This window comes from Myodes glareolus, chromosome 12 (genome assembly GCF_982192425.1).
Source record: "Myodes glareolus chromosome 12, mMyoGla1.1, whole genome shotgun sequence".
Lineage (NCBI taxonomy): Eukaryota > Metazoa > Chordata > Mammalia > Rodentia > Cricetidae > Myodes > Myodes glareolus.
Genome location: NC_142037.1, coordinates 72,943,878 through 72,967,138, shown reverse-complemented (window position 1 = coordinate 72,967,138; position 23,261 = coordinate 72,943,878).

Genomic DNA, 23,261 nt, shown 5'->3' with positions numbered 1-23,261 from the left:
TTGAGTGAAGCTTCTTCTCTTTGGAAACATATTCTGTTAATGAAGTCTTAAGTGACTACTGTTCACATAAGTTGTGCGTGCAGCTTATTAATACTTACATTAATGATTCTCAGGTGCAATGAGAAGGATGCTCTGTAGACATCTGTAGAATACAGAAATAGGAAGTTTGCTGCTATTGTATCAACTGATAGTGTAAGGAGGGCATTTTCTAGTTAATAAGAATGGCACTGCAATTTTATTGAGGACCAGCAAAGATGACTCTTGGAAATAGATAATTAAAACTGCAAATTTCAGGTTTTATTCTATATAAAATAGAAAGCACATAGCAGTTGATTTTCTGTGCCAGGTTTACTTTAATTCTTTTTTTTTAAGTATGTATCTGCATCTTTCTATATAATTGAATAAAATTCCATTGTGGACATGCAGCTTGTTTGAATAATCTACTTATCTCCTGAGGGATATCTAGGGAGATTTTATTTTCTATCTCTCATGAATAGAGCATCAATAAACATAGATTCCAAAGCTGATTGTGTTTATATCTAGGAATAGTATAGTTGAGTCATAAGAGAATGTGGTTGGTTAGTTTGTGATTGGTAGAAACTTGAATCCTCTGGGAAGAAGAAACCTCAACTGGGAAATTGAAATGACCTATAGGAAAGTTGGGGGAAATTATCTTGATTAATTAATTATTGATGTAGGATGGCCACCCCATGGTGGAGGTCAACAAAGCCTTCTTCAGTTTTGTCTTCTTTTTGGACTCCTAACAGTGGGAAGAGGTCTTCTGTCTCTGACTCTTGTGCTGAATTTTGAGACTCTAATCCTCATACTCAATCACATCATCCAGGCTTAATACAAGGCGAGGTGCTTATTCTTCCTGCAGATTAATACGCCATATTTTGTTGATATCCACGGGAGGCTGACCTTTCTTAAACATAAACAGAGGTGGAGTAGTTTGGGAGATTGAGGAAAAGACTGCAAGGAGAGGAGGAAGGAGACCTGATTGACAAAAAAAAATATGTGTTAATCAACTAATTAAAAATGAAAAAAAAACAAATACAAAAATCAAGTATCAAACAACAATGCAAAAATAAAGAGCAGCATTCTTCCATGGACTCTGGGTCTGTTCCTGTCTGTACTTCCTATCCCGATGCACCGTGTTGTAGAAGTGGAACTAAAATGCACTGCTTTCTCCTAAACTGCTTTTATGGCCATGATTTTTATAACAGTAACCGGAAATGAAACCAAAAGAGGAGTTATCTGATTTTTGAGAAAACCTCATTGTGATTTCGAAAGTAATTTTTCTAGTCTTACTAGAAAAGTGGATTCAGGTTTCCCTCTCTACACACCCATGTCAGGAATTTTGTATTGTCTGGTCAAGTAAGGAGCAATGATTAACTAGTTTTATTCTGCACTTTCCTGATGGCTAAGAATGAAAAGGACCTTTTGGGTTCTTATTAGCCTCTTGTTTTTCTTTCCTTGTGCATGTTTTAATTTCATTCCATAGGTCATTTCATGTTAGACACATTTATTCTTGTTATTCTTGATGTTTAGTTTTATGAGTTTTTTGCATATTTTGTATATATTTTAGCTGACAATTTTCTATAAGATACATAATCCTGAAAATGTTTTCTCTCAATTGTGAAGACGCCTCTTTATTACACAGTATTTTTTTGTACAAAGATTATTTTCTCCCTTAAAACTTCATCATTAAGCCAGGTGGTGGTGGCGCATGCCTTTATCCCAGCACTCGGGAGGCAGAGGCAGGCGGATCTCTGTGAGTTCGAGGCAAACCTGGTCTACAAGAGCTAATTCCAGGACAGGCATCAAAGCTACAGAGAAAACCTGTCCTATAAAACAAAACAAAACAAACAAACACCAAAAATATCTTCATCATTTATTCTGAGGCTTTACTTAAGAAGGGAAAAAAATAAATCAAGATTAGACAGAGTACAGTAGAGTATGCATTGGTAAACTATCACTTCAGTGCATATAAACAAAAAGTATCTTTTCTTTAAATATTTGATAGTTTCAAATGAATTTAAGACAAATCCAAGAATTAAAAGGGATACAAGTATATTTGTGTAAGTTAGAATGTCGTCATTATTGATTCTTATAGCTAGAGTCTCATTAAAATAACTGCATTAAAATATATTATTACTATAGTATATGTTTGTAAGGGATCACATGACACTGCATATGACATGTAAAGATCTAAGGACAAATTTAGAAAGTTAATTCTGTCTTTCAATCTATCTTTACCTGGGTTCAGGCAAGGGAACTTCGGTTACCTGGCTTATGTAGTAGGCAATCATCATCACCATAACATTACATACTTCTTTTAGTGATAAAATAAGTTAATATAAAATACAAGCAAAAGCATGATAAGAACAATAAAACAAGTCAGTCCCATCTAACTGAAGATTTGGAGCTGTTGGACCTCTTACATGCGATTAGTAGAGTCAGAAATAAAAAGATGTGACCACTATTGTGATCTCTTTGTGTTCAGATTGTTCTTCATATGTTAATAAAGGACAGGCTGTCATTCTTTTTTTTTGCAACTAGCAGATAGAGAGATTGGTATATACCTTATGAGAAAATTGTAAGGAAATGGGGTTATTGAAACCTGAAGAACTGTGCATGGAGAAAATATTCAGCTTCACCTTGTGCTGACAGTTACTCTGAGCTTTCTAAAATATCATTCTAGAATATCAGTATCAGGAATGGGCTATCTCTCTAAGAATTGTTAACCCGAGAATTCTCCTGAGACCTCATAAATTAGATACTATTGTAATTGTTGTTGGCCTTTGAAAAACAGATGATATGACCCCATTACTAGTAGCTGCCATACGCTGCTGGGAAACGATAATCACAACACTCATGCTTAACCTTGGATCCTGAATATTATAGTAAAAACATGTGGAGCAAAAGGGGCCATTTGGTGCAGTACTCTTAGGACTATTACAGATACAATGTACTTATTTCTGATAAGATTTAAGGCTAAGGCGGCAGAGAACATTGTGGAAAATTGTACAAGACATGAAGAGAAAAGACAAGTGTATAACTGTTTCTTTCAACTTGAAACCATCGATCCTGGACAGAACTCATCTTATTTGGGGTTTCTATTGCCTGGAAGGGACATCATGGCCAAAGCAAGTTTTATAAAAGAAAACATTTAAGAGGGGCTGGATTACAGTTTCATAAATTTAGTCCATAATCAACATGTTAGTGTGCAGGCAGATATGGTGATGGATAAGGAGCTCAAATTCTAAATGATCCTCAGGCAGCATAAGCAACTATGTCCCACACTGGGTATAGTTTGAGCATTTGAAACCTCAAAGACTGCCTGCACAGTTACAGACTTCCTTAAACATGGTCATAACTATTCTAGCAAAGGCAAAGTCACACCTTCTAATTATGCCTGTCCCTATGGGCCAAGCATTCATTTAACACATGAGTCTATGGGGGTCATATCTACTCAAGCCACATTCTACTCCCTGGCCGCCATAGTCTTGTAGCCATAAGATAATGTTAAGTGCATTTAGTCCAGCTTCAAAAGTCCCTATAGTCTATAACTGTTAGGGACTTTTGAAATCCAAAGGTCAAAGTCTCTTTTGAGATTCAAGCAATCTCTTGACTGTGAATTCAATTAAAAAAAATCACAACACATACTTTCAACATACAATGGCACAGTATGTGTATTACCATTCCAGAGTAGAAATTACTGAACTAAAAGAGTCCAAAACCAGCTGGACAAACTCCAAGCTCTGAATCTCCATATCTCATGACAAAGTACCCCTCAGATCTCCAACTGCTTCCAGCTTTGTTGACGGCAATATACTTCTTTCTCTTGGACTAGTTCCACTCCCTGTCGTAGCTTCCATGGCAGTTATACCAGGACTCTGGAGTCCCCTACATCTTGGTATCTCCAAGGTAATTCCAACTTCACATTCACAGCTTCTGGTCATGGCTTATCTAGGCTTCCATGAAGCTTTAGCTCTACTATACCCACGCCCACAGTGACTTTACTTATTCTTGGATGGTGGATGCAAAATGCCTTTCTTTTATTCTAAAGCCAGAAGAACCACATGCCCAAAGCTGTCAAGTTCTCCTGCCTGCTGGAACTGGAACAAGGTTGCCTCATTCAATTAACTTCTATACAAGCTTGCTCTGTTCCATGGTTTTCCTCCCTCTGAAGCTTGCCTGTACTGGAACATAATCTGAAGACCATATTGGAATTAAATTAAGAGATTTGCAAGCTTCTGCCTCTTAAGTGCTAGGATTAAAGGCATGTGACACCACATAGGGCTCTAAACTCTTCTTCAATTTCTTATCACAAGTCGGAAACTTAGCTAAGTTGGATCTTGCTCTGACGTCACCACTCCTTTTATTCTATTCCTTAATCTGTTTACCTTATTGAACACAAGATTTGACTCCATTCCACTTCCTGTTTCCCTCCTGTCCTCAGTCTGCACATTTTGTAATTTTACTTTCTCAGTTTGTTTCCTACATCATCAATCTTCATAAACATGAGCATGAGTAACCACATGATAGATTCCATTGTAGGCTGGTTTTGAGATTTTTCCTGTCTCTGCAATTAATCTAATTCTCTTTACATTAGCCTCAGACAAACTTTTCAGATGGTATAAAAATTGGGCACATGCTTCATCAGCATATTACAAAAACAGTCTCTATGCAAAATACTAAAATTCTTCTCCTCTGAAACTTCTTGAGTCAGGCCCCCACAGTTCATATAATCCTCAACACTACTGTCTTTCAATTTTCTACTAATATGGCCTGTTAAGCTCCATTTAAAGTATTCAGTTTCTTTTGCTTTTCTAATGCATAATCTCAAAGTCCATATGCCTTCAAACAAAAACATATTCTGTCTAAAAAAAAAATCAGTCCCTGGTACCAACTTCTCTCTTAGTTACGATTTTTGTTGCCATGAAGAGACATAATTGCCATGGCAACTCTTATAATGGCGACTCTTATAAAGAAAAGCATTTATTAAGTTCTGATTTACAGATTTAGAAATTTATTACATTGTCTTCATTTTGCAGGAAGACTTGGTGATGGAAAAGAAGCTGAAAAATACACATCCTGATTGGCATGCAGAAGAAACTGTTTACAACACCTGGTGTCACTTGAGTACTTGAGACATCGAAGCCCACACCACAATGACATACTTTCTGTTTTAACTACTGACACTGAGATATACAATGAGGAGATTCTTCAAAAAAAGAAAGCATACACTATTGATTCTGATTTTGCACCCACCCCCACGAAAAACAGGGCCCAGGATACCTTGAAGTGGAACTGACATGGATGCCCCTCCCTGAGTACAAGATTTATTGATCACAAAGAAACCATGTAAGGAGGCAATCAACAATGGTTAATGTGGCTGACAACGAGGACTGACGAGAAGGACAATGGCACTGGATTTTGATTCTACTGTATTGTCTGGCTTTGTGGGATCCTAGTCTGTTTGGATGCTCACCTTCCTAGACCTGGATGGAATGGGGAGGACCTTGGACTTCCACAGGGCAGGGAACCCTGATTGTTCTTATGCCTGGAGAGGGAGGGGAAGGGGGAAGGGAATTAACTCTTTCCTCCACAAGTTACTTTTAAATTTTCAGAAATTAAATGAAACTAAAAAAATTCCTTTTTCATTTTGTGATCTTTGGTTAAATATATGTTTGCTTTTAATTCTTACCTTCTACCTTCCAAAAAGAACTAGAAGAATATTATCTATTTGTTGGTTAGTGTTTCTTAATTAGACAGAATTATCTTGGAAATATTTCTCTGGATATGACTCTAGGAGATTGAAATGATTAATTGAGATATGAAAACAGACTAACTATGGGTGACACAGCTTTTAGATGGACTCCTTAAATTTATAAAAAGTGTACCATGTGCACATTAGTGTTCATTCTATTGGTATTGGTGAGATTAGCTATCTGTTTTAACCTCTAATTGTATTGTCTTTTCAACATAAGAAGTAAACAAAAATTAAACTAAGTTTTAAAAATTGATTTTAATCATTGAAGAGAAACTATGCATTTCTCTCTACACTGGGATACCAGAATTGATGCCTTGAGGACAAAACCTCACTAATCCAATACTCCAATATTTAAAATTCAGCTATGAGACAGAAAAAAAAAAGATTTTCTTTGCATGGCTTTTACATTATATAATGACAGCAGAAAGAAAATGAGTACAGAAATTGGTACTGGGCATGGGGTGACTGCAGTAATTAAATGTGGCTCCATCAGATCCCTAGAACTTTGGAACTACCTGACAATAGAATATGGTAGAGCTTGGTACTTTGTACTATAAATTACCTCGTATGGTGGAAGTAGAAAAATAACCATCCAGTTGAGATTTAGTTTAGGACATTTCAAAGAAGAATCAAGAGTGTTGCTAAGAATAGAGGTAGAGTCCATTAGTGTTTGACATCCGACTATATATATATGAGAAGGTAGAACCTAAATTTAAGATATTTTTGTGGATCCAATAGCTTTCACTCTTCCTTCAAAACAATTGTCTATGGAATTATTTCTAGAATTTAAGCAAACAAAGCATGTTGCTGTGATACAGGACTTCTAAACTACTTATCAAATTCTTAGGAGAATTGATAAGTGCATGTACATGGTAATGTTTTGAAGGTATAGAAGACATAATATTTAAAGGATTATAAAGAAGAGCTGATGATAGGAAATGAGTGGTGGATTTTGAGTTTCTGCAAAGTGTCCCTGTTCGTGAACTGTGAAAAATAATGAAGGTGAAGCTTACATTGAAGTGGAGATCCTAAAATAATGTCGATGTCAATACCATGGGAAAATCTAACAAGGAAGGGCACAGATACAGCTCATAGTTAACATTAGGGAGGTTGTTTTCTGTTTAGGCAGAGTTAGAGGATTGGAATCACTGATGTGAGGAACACCTGAATACTTGTTAAGCACAAGATGTAAAGCAAGGAAATGCAGGTTTGATATGGATACTGGTGTTTTGGATTCTGCTTTTACTTTGGGTCTACTATAGTTTTCTATGTCCTGATTCTTCATTTTGGGATAAGAATGTTTCCTTATGAGGCTGGGGAGATGGCTGAGTGTCTACAAGCACTGGATGCTCTTCAAGAGTAGCCAGTTTTGATTCCAAGCACTCATGCCACAAACCATTTTTAACTCTAGTCTAAGGAATCCAACTCTGTCTTTTGACTTCAACAAGAATTGCACCCTTGTGTACACAAAAGCACAGGTATACAAACATCTGTACGCAGAAAATATAAAATAAGAAAGGAATACAAGTCATCATTAAAAATTATTCAATGTCATTACTTGTTGGAAGTGTTGAAATTCTTTTCTATTTTCTAAGAAATCACAGTCAAGAGACTTTTGACTATCAGGGAATTTTTTTTTAAATTTGATCAAATTTGCAGGAAGTAATAATAATGATCTGAGATTTGGGAAAGAAGGTGTAGAAGGATAAATATTAAAAGTGGTGTTTGATGTTGACAAGATGTGGAGTTATAAGGGTCAATATTAATTTCAGACTTTATGGAACACATAGTCACCTAGGAAACAAGTTTCTAGACATTCTTTGGAGGGTTATCTTTAATGTATCAATTAGCTAGGGAGACTTTCTCACTGTGTGTAACATTGTGCCCTGGGTAGAATCCAATATCATACATATTTGGAAACAAGAGCCTGTAGAACAGCACATATCTGTCAATCTCTACTTTCTGTTCATAAACTTTTGATTACATTATATAATGAATTTAATTTATTTAGCATTCAATCTGACATAAAATTAATAATATATGCAAAGGACCAATATTGCTATAATAATAGGAGAGATTAAATGACTGATTTAGAGGTCATGTATAAGAAATGGAATGTGAACAAAAAGTTCAACGAGAGTAGAGTTTTGATGTCTCAAAAGACATATAATGTGATGTTTGACTGTTGGAAGAAAGAGGGAAAGAGTAAGAGATAATGAACCTGAAATAGAAAAAAAGACAGGTAGAGAGAAATACAGACAAGACTGGTAAAGAGACCTTACATTTCAAAGTAAGAAGGAAGAGTACATGGCTGTGGGGGTCATTGGAGGGAGGAAAGAGAACTAGGAAGTGAGTACATAATGAATATCAATGTTTATTGATACATTTGATACATCTAGAACAGAAAAAAAATTATTTGTAAGTTGATGGATCATTTATATATAGTCAAACTGAATACTATAAATTAATCAGTTTCTCAGATCATGACACTTTCTCAGAAATGAACAATTTCCAGAAATGGTCTCTTAAACTTTCACAATGTTCTTCTGTATTCATCTTCAATAAAATAAACATTTTCACTATTCACTTAATATCATTAATTTTCTCTCCATTTTCCTCATTTGATAATCATGTTTGTTATAAAAATAACACAACAATTTGTAAACAGCCCAAACCCTTTAATTTCTTCCTAATATATTTGCAGAATATATCAATATCCTTAATTTTGCACTGTAATTAAATCTCATGTTCTTATTTCCAGATTCTCCAGCACAGACTTCTCTCCATCTCAGAAGATATACTCTTGAAACTGTTATTCCATGTCATTTGTGTTTCAAGTACTTGAATTTAAATTTCTTAAGATTTGCATGTTCTCATCCATATTCTGTATGAGTTTTGCATTCTCAATATATTTAACCTTAGCTATGATATTCAAATATCATGTTTTAGACTGCTGTCACATATCTGCTATTTTCTAGATTCAACAAATTAAAAATATAATGTGAAAAAGTTAAAATATCATAGCAATGTCTATAGTATGATATATACATAATTCATGTGATGCTCTTTTGAAATCACCTGATATATTTTAGACTATATTATATGCTATCTTTACTACATTGCTAATGAATAGCCTTGTGTATTTATTTTCACTTTTTCTTTTCTACATGAAAAAAAATCCCGTAATGATTTTTTTTTATTTATTAAAAGTTTCCACTTTCTCCCCTCCTCCCATTTCCCTTTTCTTCCCCCAGTTTCCCCTCACCCTCCCTCTCCAATCTTAAGAGCAGTCAGGATGCCCTGCCCTGTGGGAAGTCCAAGGTCCTCCCTGCTCCATACATGTCTAGGAAGGTGAGCACCCAAACAGACTAGGTTCCCACAAAGCCAGTCCATGCAGCCGAATCAAAACCCAGTGCATTATCCTTGGCTTCTCAGTCAGCCCTCATTGTCAACCACATTCAGAGAGTCCGGTTTGATCACATCCTTTTTCAGTCCCAGTCCAGCTGGCCTTGGTGAGCTCCCATTAGATCAGTCCCACCGTCTCCATGGGGGAATGCACCCCTCGTGGTCCTGACTTCCTTGCTCATGATCTCCCTCCTTCTGCTCTTCATTGGGACCTTGGGAGCTCAGTTCAGTGCTCCAATGTGGTTCTCTGTCTCTATCTCCATCCATCGTCAGATGAAGGTTCATACTCATATTCTGGGTAAATCTGAAGTCTGGGTTATCTCACTCAGTAAAGTGTTTTCTATTTCCATCCATTTACATGCAAAATTCAAGATGTCATTGTTTTTTACCGCTGAGTTTTTACAAGAAGAAACCACTTGTTATTTAGGAAAACTGTATCATTGATCATTTTAAATAAAATGATGCTCGTTGGAGTCCATCAAATGAAAAAGCTCATATCCCCAGCTTTCAGAGAGAAAACAAACATATGGATAATTTTCAGTAAAGAAGTGATTGGCTATGTAGGCACAGCAGCCTGGAACATAGTTTCCTTGGTGTCAGCCACCTCCAACAGCTTTTCAATTATTTCCATTTTTTTCTTCCACATGTTTCTTGAGCTCTTAGTGGAAAGGTTTTACTAAGATAATTCATTTTGGACGGAATGATTCCAGATCTCTCACTCTGCATACTGTACAGTTGTGGCTCTGTTAATTTCAGTGCAATGCAAAAAGTTAATATAATGATTGCTTTGGGTGGCCCTTATCTATGGATGTAATAGAATATCGTTGCTTTGCTACATCTTTTAGTAGAACAGTAGTATTTGGTTTTCACCTACATCTACGATTTAGCCGGTCCCACGTTTTGGGACACCTTATCAGTGTCAAACATTGGTTCGATCTCAGAGAGCTTGTCTCAAGTCCACTCAATTGCTGGTTGATTCCAGAGCACTGTGTGTGCGTGCAGCTGGGGATGTGGGTGTGGGACTTATCTGGAGGGAACTAAAAGTTGGAAAAACAAGATCAGAATATACTGCATTTTTTTTGGTTAAAAAACAAATAAAGGAAAAAACCAAGAAACATCCCAGAAAATCCAGGTTCCTGTGATTCCTGTGGGTTCAAATTCCATCTTCGTTCTGAAACACCAAGGACGTATGTTCACTGTGTCCTCTCCCAAACCTCTCTTGAGGATTTTAAGCCTTTAATTCCTCTTTAATTTTTCAGAAGGAACAAACTTCATTTTTATTTCTTTGTCTAGTATTGTTATAGTTTGCACATAAGTAACATATTCCAGTCCATCTTCTGTTTTGGACAGATGGTGGTTGAGCACATGGCATGCACTTCCAAAACTGTAAGTACGAGCACCAGAATTAGGCACTCTTGATATAATCTACCCAGAAGGAAGCTCAGGCTTTCTCTTTTCTACCTTGTCTCTCCTTTTCTTTAAGCCCTAAATAATACCTAGCCCTTCACAAAGAGCTCACTTTAATAGCAAAGATATCTGTATGAATCATCTGCAACAGAAAAGGGATCATCACACTTGATTCACAGCCATGTTTTCATTATGTCCATGTGAGTTTTCTTTTTTATTATTATTATTATTAAAAACATTTCCCCCTCCTCCCTACCTCCCATTTCCCTCCCCCTTCCCCGACTCCCCTTCCCCCTTCCTCTCCAGTCCAAACAGCAGTCAGGGTTCCCTGCCCTGTGAGAAGTCCAAGGTCCTCCCCACTCCATCCAGATCCAGGAAGTCGCACAACCAAACAGACTAGGCTCCCACAAAGCCAGTACATGCACTAGGATCAAAATCCAGTGCCATTGTTCTTGGCTTCTCAGTCAGCCCTCATTGTTAGCCATGTTCAGAGAGTTTTCTTATAAGACTAGAAATCCTATAACATGTAGTTAGACAATAAGATGACCAATAACTGTAGCTATATTTGAAAATATTTTCATCTTAGAAAAAAGTAATGGTCAGTTTAAGGCTACTATTTTTTCTCATCTATATTACTAACTTTTACTATTTTTTGTTCTATATTTTAAACTTTAATATATTCTCAGCTTAAGAAGGCAATTTGCAGTGGTGGTGCATGCTTTTAAAACCAGTACTGGGGACACAGAGGCAGGCAAAACAAGCAGATCGCTTTGACTTTGAGGTTAGTCTGTTCTACAAGAGCAAGTTCCAGGAAAGGCACCAAAGCTACACACAGAAACCCTGCCTTGGGGGAAAAAGAAGAAGAAGAATTTGCTGCTTTGAAATAGTTGCACAATTTGAATAAATAATAAATTCTGGCCATATATTTATGCCTTCAAGGAAGTATCAACCACATCAAAAACTAAATAAAAATAGAAAAACATCAAAACATTTTTTACTGTCTTTGATAATATCTCGATGATGACAAAAATATATTATGAGGTAATTTATACAAAAAATGTAGGATAGAAATGTCGAATTCAAAGATTATCTAGTCTTTTCTTTAAGTACATAAAAGTTTAAATTATTTCAAGTATTTCATTTACACATTTAGATAATATTTTTACATCTGAGAACATTTAATGCTGACAAGTTAAATCATGGAAGCAGTCATTTCAATAATTTTTTTGAAACATCATCAAAGATCTTACTGGTTATATTAAAAATAAAAGTATTTTGACAACATGGACAATATTGAACATAAAATGTGAAGGACATTATGATTATTTATTTGTCTTGAAAGTGTATTTTTAATTATTATTTTGTTAGTGTGTTAAAGAAATACCCTATTCAAGAAATTAAATAATGCTACTTGAAAAAATATAATTAATTTGGTTTTTATTACTTGTAGGTCGCATGCAACCATGGAAAGACAGATGAATCAATCTTCATGTGTAGTTAATAGTGAAATTAATGGTTATATTTTAAAAAGGAAATGCATAGCTTATTGTTACTGAGATGTAAAAAAGAAAATGGAGAAGGTACATGTAGAACTCCAAGATATATGGAACATTTTCATATGAAAGCATTTTAACTCTCAATATAAATTCTCACTTAGTTATAAGAAACAAATACACACAACTCTTTATAATGAAAATTTTATGAAACTTAATTAGAAGCATATAGAGTTATCATGTCAGTTGTTCTGTAAAAATTGAGTAAAGAACTCATTACATTTTCATAATTTACCCAAATTGAATAGCTTAGAAATACTTTCATCATTTAGCAATATTTTTTGAATAAGTTAGGAGGTTAAAATTAGCATAGGACTTCAATGAAATCTAATTTAGTTATTATTTTACATAGTTAGCATAAGCAACTTTATGAAATACTTTTGCATAGTTTAATGAAAATCTAATTTTTTAAAGATAATATTATGCCTTGTGCTCATGACAAATTTAGATAATTATTTCATTCTTATTTTTATCTCATTTATGAGTTATTTATGAAGAAATTTTCTAAAACTATGAAATAATTTAGTATTGTTAGATGTACTAATTATCTCAGATTGGTTATCTTTCAAAGAGTAAAATAATCTAGAAATATTCTGAACTTTTATTTTAAATATATTTTATGCAATATATTTGGTCAGGTTTTACCTTCTTTCAACTCCTTCCTGATTTTCCCCAACCATAACAATTCAGCTTCATCTTCTCTCTATCTCTCTTTTTCTGACAAACAAATTTTAAAAAAAATGAAAATCAAAACCAATAAGAGAGCAAAAAGCCAAAAAAACAACCCAAAACAAAACAAGCAAAAATGAGAAATGATAGAAAAAAATCCACAATAATCATAAAGTTTGTGTTGGCCAACTAACCCTGTTCATAGCTTTCCCTGGAGTATTGTTGATATCCTCAGAGACATCATTATTGTAAAAACTTAATCTTACATTTGTCAACAGGTACCAAAGGGAAATATTTCCTTGGTTTAGAATTGGATCATATGTCCACTTATTACTCATACTGAGTTCCAGTCTGGCTTGGACCTCTGTAGACAATGAGTATGCTGCCACTGTCTCTATGAGGTCGCTATGTGTCCTGATGTGTCTCTATTCCACTGTTCCCATTAAATGACACATTACTTCTGGCTACTAAAATCTCTTGACTTGCATTCCACATAGATCTCTGAAACCATGAGAGCAGTAGCTTACTCAGGTCCTCCCACTTAAGACTAATTGCTTCCAGTCTCATTCTCTGATCATTGTCAAATTGTGTGATTATTCCCATAAAGTGTAGGGGAAAACATCTATGATGGACTATTTTTAAATAGCTTTAAATTTATTCAGTTCTAACATGCTTCTAGATCATTACCTTGTGCAATAAGTTAGTTTGAAATAGGTAGTCCCAGAATTTGAATCTGGTTATCATAACCTGTGCATGTTATCAGATCATAAATTATTGAAAATATAATCATTAAGATCAGCACTGCTAAAAATAACTTTATCATATAGTAATTTTACTTTACTAGATTTTGCTTGAGCAAAGCAAGCATTACAAATCAAACAGAAACAGAATATGTTATGAGATCTTCAACAAGTAGTGTGAATCAATAGTATTCCCAGAGACAAAACTTGATTTGTTCATTGGTTACAAATACTTTTCTAATTAACTAAATCAAATCTACTATGATTAATGTCCACCGCAGTTGGTTAGTACAGGACAATTGTCTATATTCTGTCAGTTATATTTTAAATAAACACTGATTGCCAGTAGCCAGGCAGGATGTATCAAGATGTATAGGCAGGACAACCAGACAGGAAGTAAAGGTGGTTCAATGATATCAAGGGAAATCTGGGAAGGAGGGAGCCCATTCTTCCCCTGTCCTGTCCCAATCATAGAAGAAGGAAGATGTAATTGCCCCACTGACAAAGGTACCGAGCCATGTGGTTAACATAGATAATAATAAGGGGTTAATATAAGTTATAAGAGTTAATAAGAAGCCTGAGATAATGGGCCAATCAGTTTATAATTAATATAAACCTCTGTGTGATTTCTTTGGGGCTAAATGGTTGTGGGACCTGGCAGGAGGACAGAAACCAGGCAGGATAAAAACCCTGACAACAGTTGGTTTTGGTAGGATTAACAACGAAGACTCTATCACATTATTTTTTGTTGTTGTTGTTGTTGATGTAATAAAGGAAGGTAACTGAGGCAACTTGTAGAATAAAATACATATTTGGATTTAAGGTTTCATACTGATAAGTGTCTATCACAGTGGGGAAGCATGGCAGCAAGAAGCAAACATAATAGCAGAAACAGTGATCTAATCTAAGAACTCACTTCTTTAACTACAAGCATGAATCAGAAGGAACCAATACAAAGCCCTCTCTCAGTGACTTAATTCTTCTAGCAAGTTTGGACCACCTAAACCCCCTATACAATGCTACAAGCAGTATTGAGGAATAAATGTTCAAATGCAGGAGTCTGTCAAAGTCATTCTCTTTAAAATTTCACAAGTTACCTCTTAAAAATATTTAATGCACCATATTGTATCATTGTATCATTCTTGACCTTGAGCTATATATCTGCTATAAACACAAAATGAAGGTAATCAAAACAGAGAGAATCACTTAGAGAGCCAGGCAACCACATGATCTAATGATTGCTGGGTGAGATTGCAGTATGTTATCATCAATGGGTATAAACTGAAGTCAATGATTCCCTTACTGTGTCAATTGATCAGTTGAAAAAGGTCTCAGTTTAGTAAGAAAAAATGGATCCCACCTATTCAAGCAGCCAACAATTAGGAGGTATTGTCTATCTCTAGTGTCTATGTGTTTCTTGTATGTGGAAGGTTTGAAATTGTTTTTCAAGCATTTATGTTAGTCTGTATCTTTTTATTGGGTAATTGAATCCATTGATGTTGAGAGACATCAATGAGCAACGATTATCAATTGCTTTTATTTCATTGTAGTAGTTTATGCTGATAATGTGTGTGTGTGTGTGTGTGTGTATGTGTGTGTGTGTGTGCTTTCCTTCTTTCGATAATGTTGCTGAAATTTCATACTTTTCCTGTGTTTTTCTGGAGTAGTTAGCAACCTTTGATAGGATTTTACCTTCCAGTACGTTCTGTAGGTCTAGATTTGTGGATAGATGTGACACCTGTACCACCAGGAATGGTGATTTGGCAAGGGTCTGGGGATTAAAAAACACACAAAGACGACATGGGCCACTCTTGAGGCAAGAATGCCAATTTTATTGCTTTCCAGGGCAGCTTACATAGTGTTCTCTGTGATTAGTCACCCCGCCCTAGCTCTCAGAATTTTCTACTGCAAGCCCACCTGAAACCACTTCCTTGAGATCAGGAACTCCTGAAGGTTTTGTGCTCAGAGAAATTGCAAGCATAGAAAAATAAGTTGTTTTCTTCGGCAGGCAAGAGGTCATAGGAAGTTCAGGGTCTGAGGTTCTGCAGCCCCTAACAGATAGACACTGGTTTTTATTTGTTCATTTTTGTGTTTGTTTGTTTATTAAGATAGGATTTCTCTTTAGCTTTGGGGCTTGGCCTGGAAGTAGCTATTGTAGACCATGCTGGCCTTGAACTCGCAGAGATCTGTCTGCCTCTCCCTTCTAGTGCTGGGAATAAAGGTGTGTGCCAACATTGCCTGGCTAGATAGTGTTTAAATCTGACTTTATCCTGGAATATCTTTTCTACACCTATACAGATTGCAATTTTTCTGGGTATAGTAACCTGGCCTGGCATCTATGGTCTCTCAGATTCTGCTATATAGTTTTGCAGGCCCTTCTGGCTTTTACTCTCTCCATTGAGATGTTGGGTGTAATTCTAATAGGTTTGCCTTTATGCACTAATTAACCCTTTTTTCTTTCAGTTATTAATATTCTTTCCTTGTTATGTGTGTCTAACAACTGATTATTGTATAGTGAAGTGTCTTTCATTTCTCATCCAATCTATTAGGTCTTCTGTAAGTTCCTTGTATCATTAAAGTCATGTCCTTCATTAGGTTAGGAAAATTTTCTTCTGTGACTTTTTAAAAAAGTATTTTCTGAACTTTTAAGGTGGGAATCTTCTTTTTCTATTATACTTAGGTTTCATATTTTTACAGTGTTTCAGATTTCCTGGATGTTTTGGGTGAGGAATTTTTTGACTGAAGTATCCATTTATTCTATTGTGTCTTCAATATCTGAGATTCTTTCTTCCATCCCTTGTAGTCTATTGGTGTTTTGTACGTTTTTAGTTCCTGTTTGCATACCTAGATTTTCTAATTCAAGAATTTACTCAGTTTGTGTTAACCTTATTGCTTCTATTTCAATTCTCAGGTCTTGAACAGTCTTATTTGTTTCTGTAAACTGTTTGCTTGTTTTTTTTTTTGACATACTTCAAGCAGTTTATTGATTTCTGTCAAATTTCTTTTTCTTTCCCTCGATTTCCTTAAGAAATCTATCCATTTCTATAGTCATCTTATTGATTAATTTGCCTGAAATACTTGTCTCAAAGAATATCTCCATCATTTCAAGTCTAGATATATATAATGATCATTTTTACTATTCTGAACCACATAGACAGCTGTACATTGTCTAGTTTAAGTACCATCATATTTAGCTAGAAATAATCATTAAAAATATTATTGACTATTCACTGCCTTCTTTTTGTTATTTATAATATTAACAAAACATGTTTATAACTGCCTTCTCAGTTTATTCTTTTCTGTTTAACTGAAATGAAAAACAATCACAAAAACAAAAAGAAAGAAATCACCAATTGTTAATAAATTTCATCTACGTTTGAAACATGCATACACTAATGTTACGTATTCTTTGAAACAATTAGATTTTAAAAAGTTAAAAAAAGTGCAGATTTTTCTTTCAATTCTAAAAGCATAATTTGTTACCATTTTAATCTAAGTTTATAGTGTATAAATTAGGAAAATTTGTTTCAAGTCAAATGATATGCAAATTTTGCCTGTAAAATATAAGAGTTTCCAAATATTTTAAATGAATAAGAAAATGTAATATTTTATTAAGTAGAGAACTATATTATGTAAATGCAAAATTCACTAAATATTTCTTTAAGAAGTAATATCCAACTGTGAGTAAAAATAAATATTTACTCATTTATAGAAAAAACAGAAAAAATAGAAGAAAGTTAAAGCCATGTTTAGAGCCATGTGTTCTCATGCCATTGCATGGCATATTAAAAGGTGACATTCAAATTTGTGAATTACTGCATCGCTGTACTATAAAGATGAAGAGCAGCGCGTTATTCTGTTGTTCATTAAATCATAAGTGTTTGGTGTTCTATCTTCTACATGCTCTACAAGACAAATTGGTGATCATCTGAGGAGACCCTGAACTGTCAGGAGAAACAGCAATGAAGCACTTTCTTCTATTTTTTAAAGTTTCAAAGGCAGACACAAATCTTTCAGTAGGGAGTACTTATTTGACAATCAAATAAAGAGAGAATCCTCAAGGAAACCAATGCACGCAGAATTTATAAAGCTTATTTAAAGTCTGATGAAATTTAAATGGTGACAATAAATTATAGTTGCATATTGTTGCACCATGAATCAAATGATATCAGATAGACAATATACAATACATAATCACTTATTTTCCTAGAATCATTTATGTTTAACTTTGGGGAGAGAAGCCAATATTATTTAACTTTCATCTAGGATGATCACTGGTCAACTAAGTCAGTACATGAATGTTAATTTACCATCGATATTCAGTAAATACAGCATCTGTAGTGCAATATATTTTGTATCTAACATCATTTACACAACAGATGAAGATGTGCTTTTCCAGGCTAAAATTTTAATTATAGAAGACAAAATTATGCTCTTGCAAGTGGATTAATAGCAGGAATGGTTTCATAGTGGATGTAATATTTATAAAAAATACATTTATAATCAAAGATGCTTATTTTGAAATAGAAAAACAAGTCTTAATGGCAAAGAATAGGGAAAAGTGAAATAAAGTTGTGTATATACAAGGAGAGAAGGCTAAAATTAAGAGCAACTTGAAGAATCAGAAGCAAATCTAAACTATGAAAAGCTTGTTAAATATATACTGTGTTGGATACTTTTATGCCTCTTTGACAGAAGCTAATGTTGTCTGAGAGGAAGAAACATAAATTAAGAAATTCCTCCATAAGGTCAGATTGTAGGGAAACCTGTAGGATACTTTTCCTTAGTTAGTAACTAATGGGACCAGACCCAGCTCGTTTCAGATGGTGTCATTCCTGAGCTGGTGTTCATGTGAAGAAACAGAAACCCTAAGACATATACATATACATATATGAAAAAAATTCTAAATTGGGATCATCAGCTTCAATTGGAGATTATAATGGGAGTAAACAAATCCCCAATTAGACATCTCTCCCCACAAAATGGAACCTCCAGTGACAGGAATACATTATATCTAACTAAGTTGTTGGACAAGGGTCCATACAGAAATAACTAAACCATTCCATGTTTTTATGAATGTTAAAGGTTTCTCCTGACAAACTCATAATAAAGCTCCGTTGCTGAAGAAAGTATTTACAAAATTCTTTGAACACAGAATTTGAGCTGGTGCCTACCTAAGCCTTTGCTGCTACTGACTAGTGTTTATGGTACTGTAAGGAGCTCCACATGCTACCAGAGGTAGTCACCAACCCAGCTCCAAACCCTCACAATCAAAATAGTGAGTGTCAGATAAGATGGCGCAACAACGGCACAGAGGTGTGGGAGAAACCAACCACTATCCAATTAGAATTAAGGCCCACATCATGAGATTGAACCTGTAGCTGACATTTCCCAAATGGCCCAAACCATGCTACTAAATAAGCCATGACCTGGGGGAAGAATACTATTGTTTTGTTATTTTGCTAAGTGGTTCTCAAACTTTGTGTCATGACCTTTTCTGTGTTTGAATGACCATTTCACAGTGATTGCACATTACAGAGCCTGAATGTCAGATTTTTACAGTTCATCACAGTAGCAAAATTAGATTAATGAAGTATCAGCAAAAGAAATTTTATGGTTGGCAGTCATAACATGTGGTACTGTATTAAAGGTTGCAGCATTAGAACGTGTGAAAAAAAACTGCAATAGGAATGTAAGTGTAAAATAACTGTTAATGATATTCTGATATACTCATAGACCAGTGTCTGGCTCAACCGTCATCAGAGAAGTTTCCTCCTTCAGCAGATGGGAACAAAAATAGGTACCCACAATCAAACAGTATGCAAAGAATGAGAAACCTGGGATGACTTAGTCCTAAATTAGATTGTTTCCACCAAATTCTCCCCTACATGTCAGGGTTCAGATAACTCAGCAGAGGTTGAGGAAGAAAGAATATAAGAGTAGGGATATAAAACAATAAGAAAACAAGGTTTTCTAGACACAAAAGGATGCTATATGTATGTGCTTACAGAGACAGTGGCAGCATGCACAGGACCTGTTCAGATCTTTGCCAGATAAGGTCTCAAGCCTGGGAGGGAAGCTAAACACAACCCCTAGTCGTAACCCAGTAGCTTTCTCCAACTGATAACTGCTCATAAAGACAACATGTGTTCCCTGCAATGACAACTCTCAATGAGTACAGTGATTCGAATGAATATGACCCCCACAGGTCCATAGGAAGTAGCATAGCATTATTGGAAAGATTAGGACCTGTAATCTTGTTGGAGAAAATATGCCTCTAGGGTTTGGCTTTGAGTTTTCAGAAGTGCAAATCTCTCTCTGTCTGTCTGTCTCTCTCTGTCTCTGCCTCTCTCTCTCTCTCTCTCTCTCTCTCTCTCTCTTTCTCTCTCTCTCTCCTTCCTGCTGATGTAGAACACTCAGCTTCTTCTCCAGCACCATATCTGCCTGAGCACCACCACATTACTTGTCATGACAATAAGGAACTAAACGACTGAATGCCAACACCAGTGAAATGTTCTTATTTGTAGAAGTTGATATGGTCATTGTGTCTCTTCATGGCAACAGGTTACTGACTAAGGAACACCAGATCACCAACAAACAAATGCATTTTTTGGAAGATTTTGTCTCACAATACTTAATTTGGCCATTCCTTAAAAATCATAGATAACTTTTACTTATGTCTTTTAATTTTGTGTTATTGCTTTGTTTGAGTGAATATCTTTGTCTTGAAATATTTATATGTTTCTTTTTCCTTTCTTTGACTCTTTGATCTTGTTTTATTTTATTTTATTTATTTATAAAAAAACTTATTTTACTGCTATTTTTATTAAGTTTTTAAAGATCACTGTCTGTGTTCTAGTGATAGAAAATAAAAAAAAATGTGGATTAGGAAGTTGGGAGAAGTTGCAGCAGATTAAACCACAAAAAGAATGTGTTGGGGGATTTCTCCTTGGACCTAGGATCCCATATATAATCAAGTCTCCCGTAAACCCCAAAATGGCTCCCTTAGTTGAAATATATTGTTCCCTGATCCCATATTCATCCTACCTCCCTCCCCCCCCATCCCCGGCCACCAAGCTTTCCCCGTTCCTCCCCTACTCCCTTCTCTCTAGCCCTCTCCCCCTCCATCGACCCTCCCACCCCCCCCCATGCACCCGAGGTTACCTGGGACTCATGTCTATTTCCTACCTCCTGGTGGATAGCTAAATAATCTTCATCAGGTTCATCTTCTTATTTAGCTTCTCTAGGATCACGAATAATAGGCTCAAAGACCTTTAATTATGGTTAGAATCCACTTATGAGTGAATACATACCGTGTTCCTCTTTTTGGGTCTGGCTTACCTCACTCAGTAAAGCGTTTTCTATTTCCATCCATTTGCATGCAAAATTCAAGATGTCATTGTTTTTTACCGCCGAGTAAAACTCTAATGTATATATGTTCCACACCTTTTTTAACCATTCTTCTATTGAGGGGCACCTAGGTTGTTTCCATGATCTGGCTATTACAAATAGTGCAGCTATGAACATAGTTGAACAAATGCTTTTGTAGTATGTTAGGGAATCTTTAGGGTATATTCCCAAGCCCCAGATTGCTCTCTGGACAGAGGAGAGGGTGCCTGAATCGGCCATGGCCCATGACCATACTGATGTATATTTTGCTTATCACCATAGATCCTTCGTCTGGCGAAGGACGGCTATGCAGTCGGAGGCCCACATTGGAGCACCGGATTGAGCCCCCCGAGGTCCGGAGGGGGAGCGGAAGGAGGAGGAACATGAAGGACGAAATCAGTGCTGCGAAGGGATGCTATCACCCACTGATGCAGGGGGGCGGATCTGATGAGAGTTTGCCAGGGCCAGCCGGACTGGGACTGAAGGAGGACGTGATCTGGCCAGATTCTCGGAATTTGGCCGGATTCTCTGACTGTGGCTGGCCCGGGGTCTTTCTGGAAAGCCACTGACTATGACACTGGGACCTGTTTCCTCTGCATATGCTGGATTTTGGGGATCCGGTCTGTTTGGACGCTTGCCTTCCTGGACCTGGAGGGAGGGGGAGGGAGCTGGAGCTTCCCACAAGGCAGGGAACCCTGACTGCCCTGGGGGACGGAGTGGAAGGAGGGGGGGAGTGGGGGGAGTGGGAGGGTGTTGGGAGGGGGGGCGGAAATGGAAACTTTTATAATTTAATGGAATTTACTAAAAAAAAAAATAAAAAAAAAATAAAAATAGAAGAATGTGTTGGATGAAATTTTTGCAATAAAAATGAAAAACATAGGAAAAATACACAATTTCAATGTACAGGTTCTTTTCAATACTCTCAAAACTACAAATATTGTGAGATAAAGTACATACAAGTTAGACAATGTCTAAGGGAGTTTGTTTTTACCATTGTTTCCTATGGTATTTTTGACAATGACTATTGTTTCATTGATACAATCATTGGGTAAGGGTAAGATCATCGCAGAGTGCACTGGGCCTTGTGAGAAGTACAGGATTTGGGATTGACAGACTGAACATGGGGCCACAGAACTTAAGTTCCGCTTGCTTTTCCTTCGCTCAGGCTCATCCCTGCTTCTTCCTCTTCCCTAACAGAAACATTTTACATTAAAGGGGAAGTACAGGTTTGACTGAGGTTCACTTTGCCTAAGGACAATAATGTCTTCTACATCTTCTTAACTTTAGTTTAAAACATTGAGTGTCTGAATATGTATCTGCTTCCTTCAAAAATATTAATGTAATTTTTACCTCCTCTTTAGCACTACAATATTGTAATAGTAGCTTTGATCTAATACATTTGAAATTGCTATCATTTATAGATTTAACACTGCTTCCCACAGAGGCAGTGGGACTGAGAACATTGTTCTGAATAGTTCTCTGATTATTTATGCTCATTCTTTGAAAAATCTATATAGTTCAGAGCACTTCTTAGGACATGCAGAAATGGACACATAGACTATGCATTTAATTTTATCAGCATGTAACCAGTGCACAATAAGATATCTAACATGAATACTTCAAAATGTATCTAGTAATTAAATACCTAACAAAATAGATGAAGCTATATATATACTTTTATATATATATATATACTTATATATATATGTATATATATATATATATATATATACACTGTCATAAGTAAAATAATTCTGCTGTTTTAATCATTCTAATTTTGACTTGGTATTTTAAACTAATATTTTATTCATAAGTTTTTGTGATTTATAGGCATATTTATAAATTTTTATTTATTAATTTATTGTTTATCAGTGTATTTTGTGTATACATGTCTATATCTCGTGTGTGCTTAGCATACACATTGGCCAGATCAGGCATTGGAGGTCCTGGATCTGGAGTACAGTGAGTCACCTTATGGGTGCAGAGAGGGAAAAACTTGATCTCTGGAAAGGAATCCAGTGCTCTTGTCTGTTCATTCATGGCTCTATACCCAGTTAGAAGAGATAGTAAAGAAGTTGCTATGTAAAATGACTTAACTATTATGTGATCAAAGTGCCATACCTGGATAGTTGTATGGGATCTGAAGATATTTTAAAAACATGAATATAAATTTTAAGTATACCATATACATCTGAAATTTGGAACTTGTTTCTGACTTAAATATCTTTACCTTTCCTAACCCCCAACACAGAAAAATGCAAATAAACCCATTTCCATTAACAGCAGTCGAGAAAGTATAAAGTATAATTATTGTAGTCC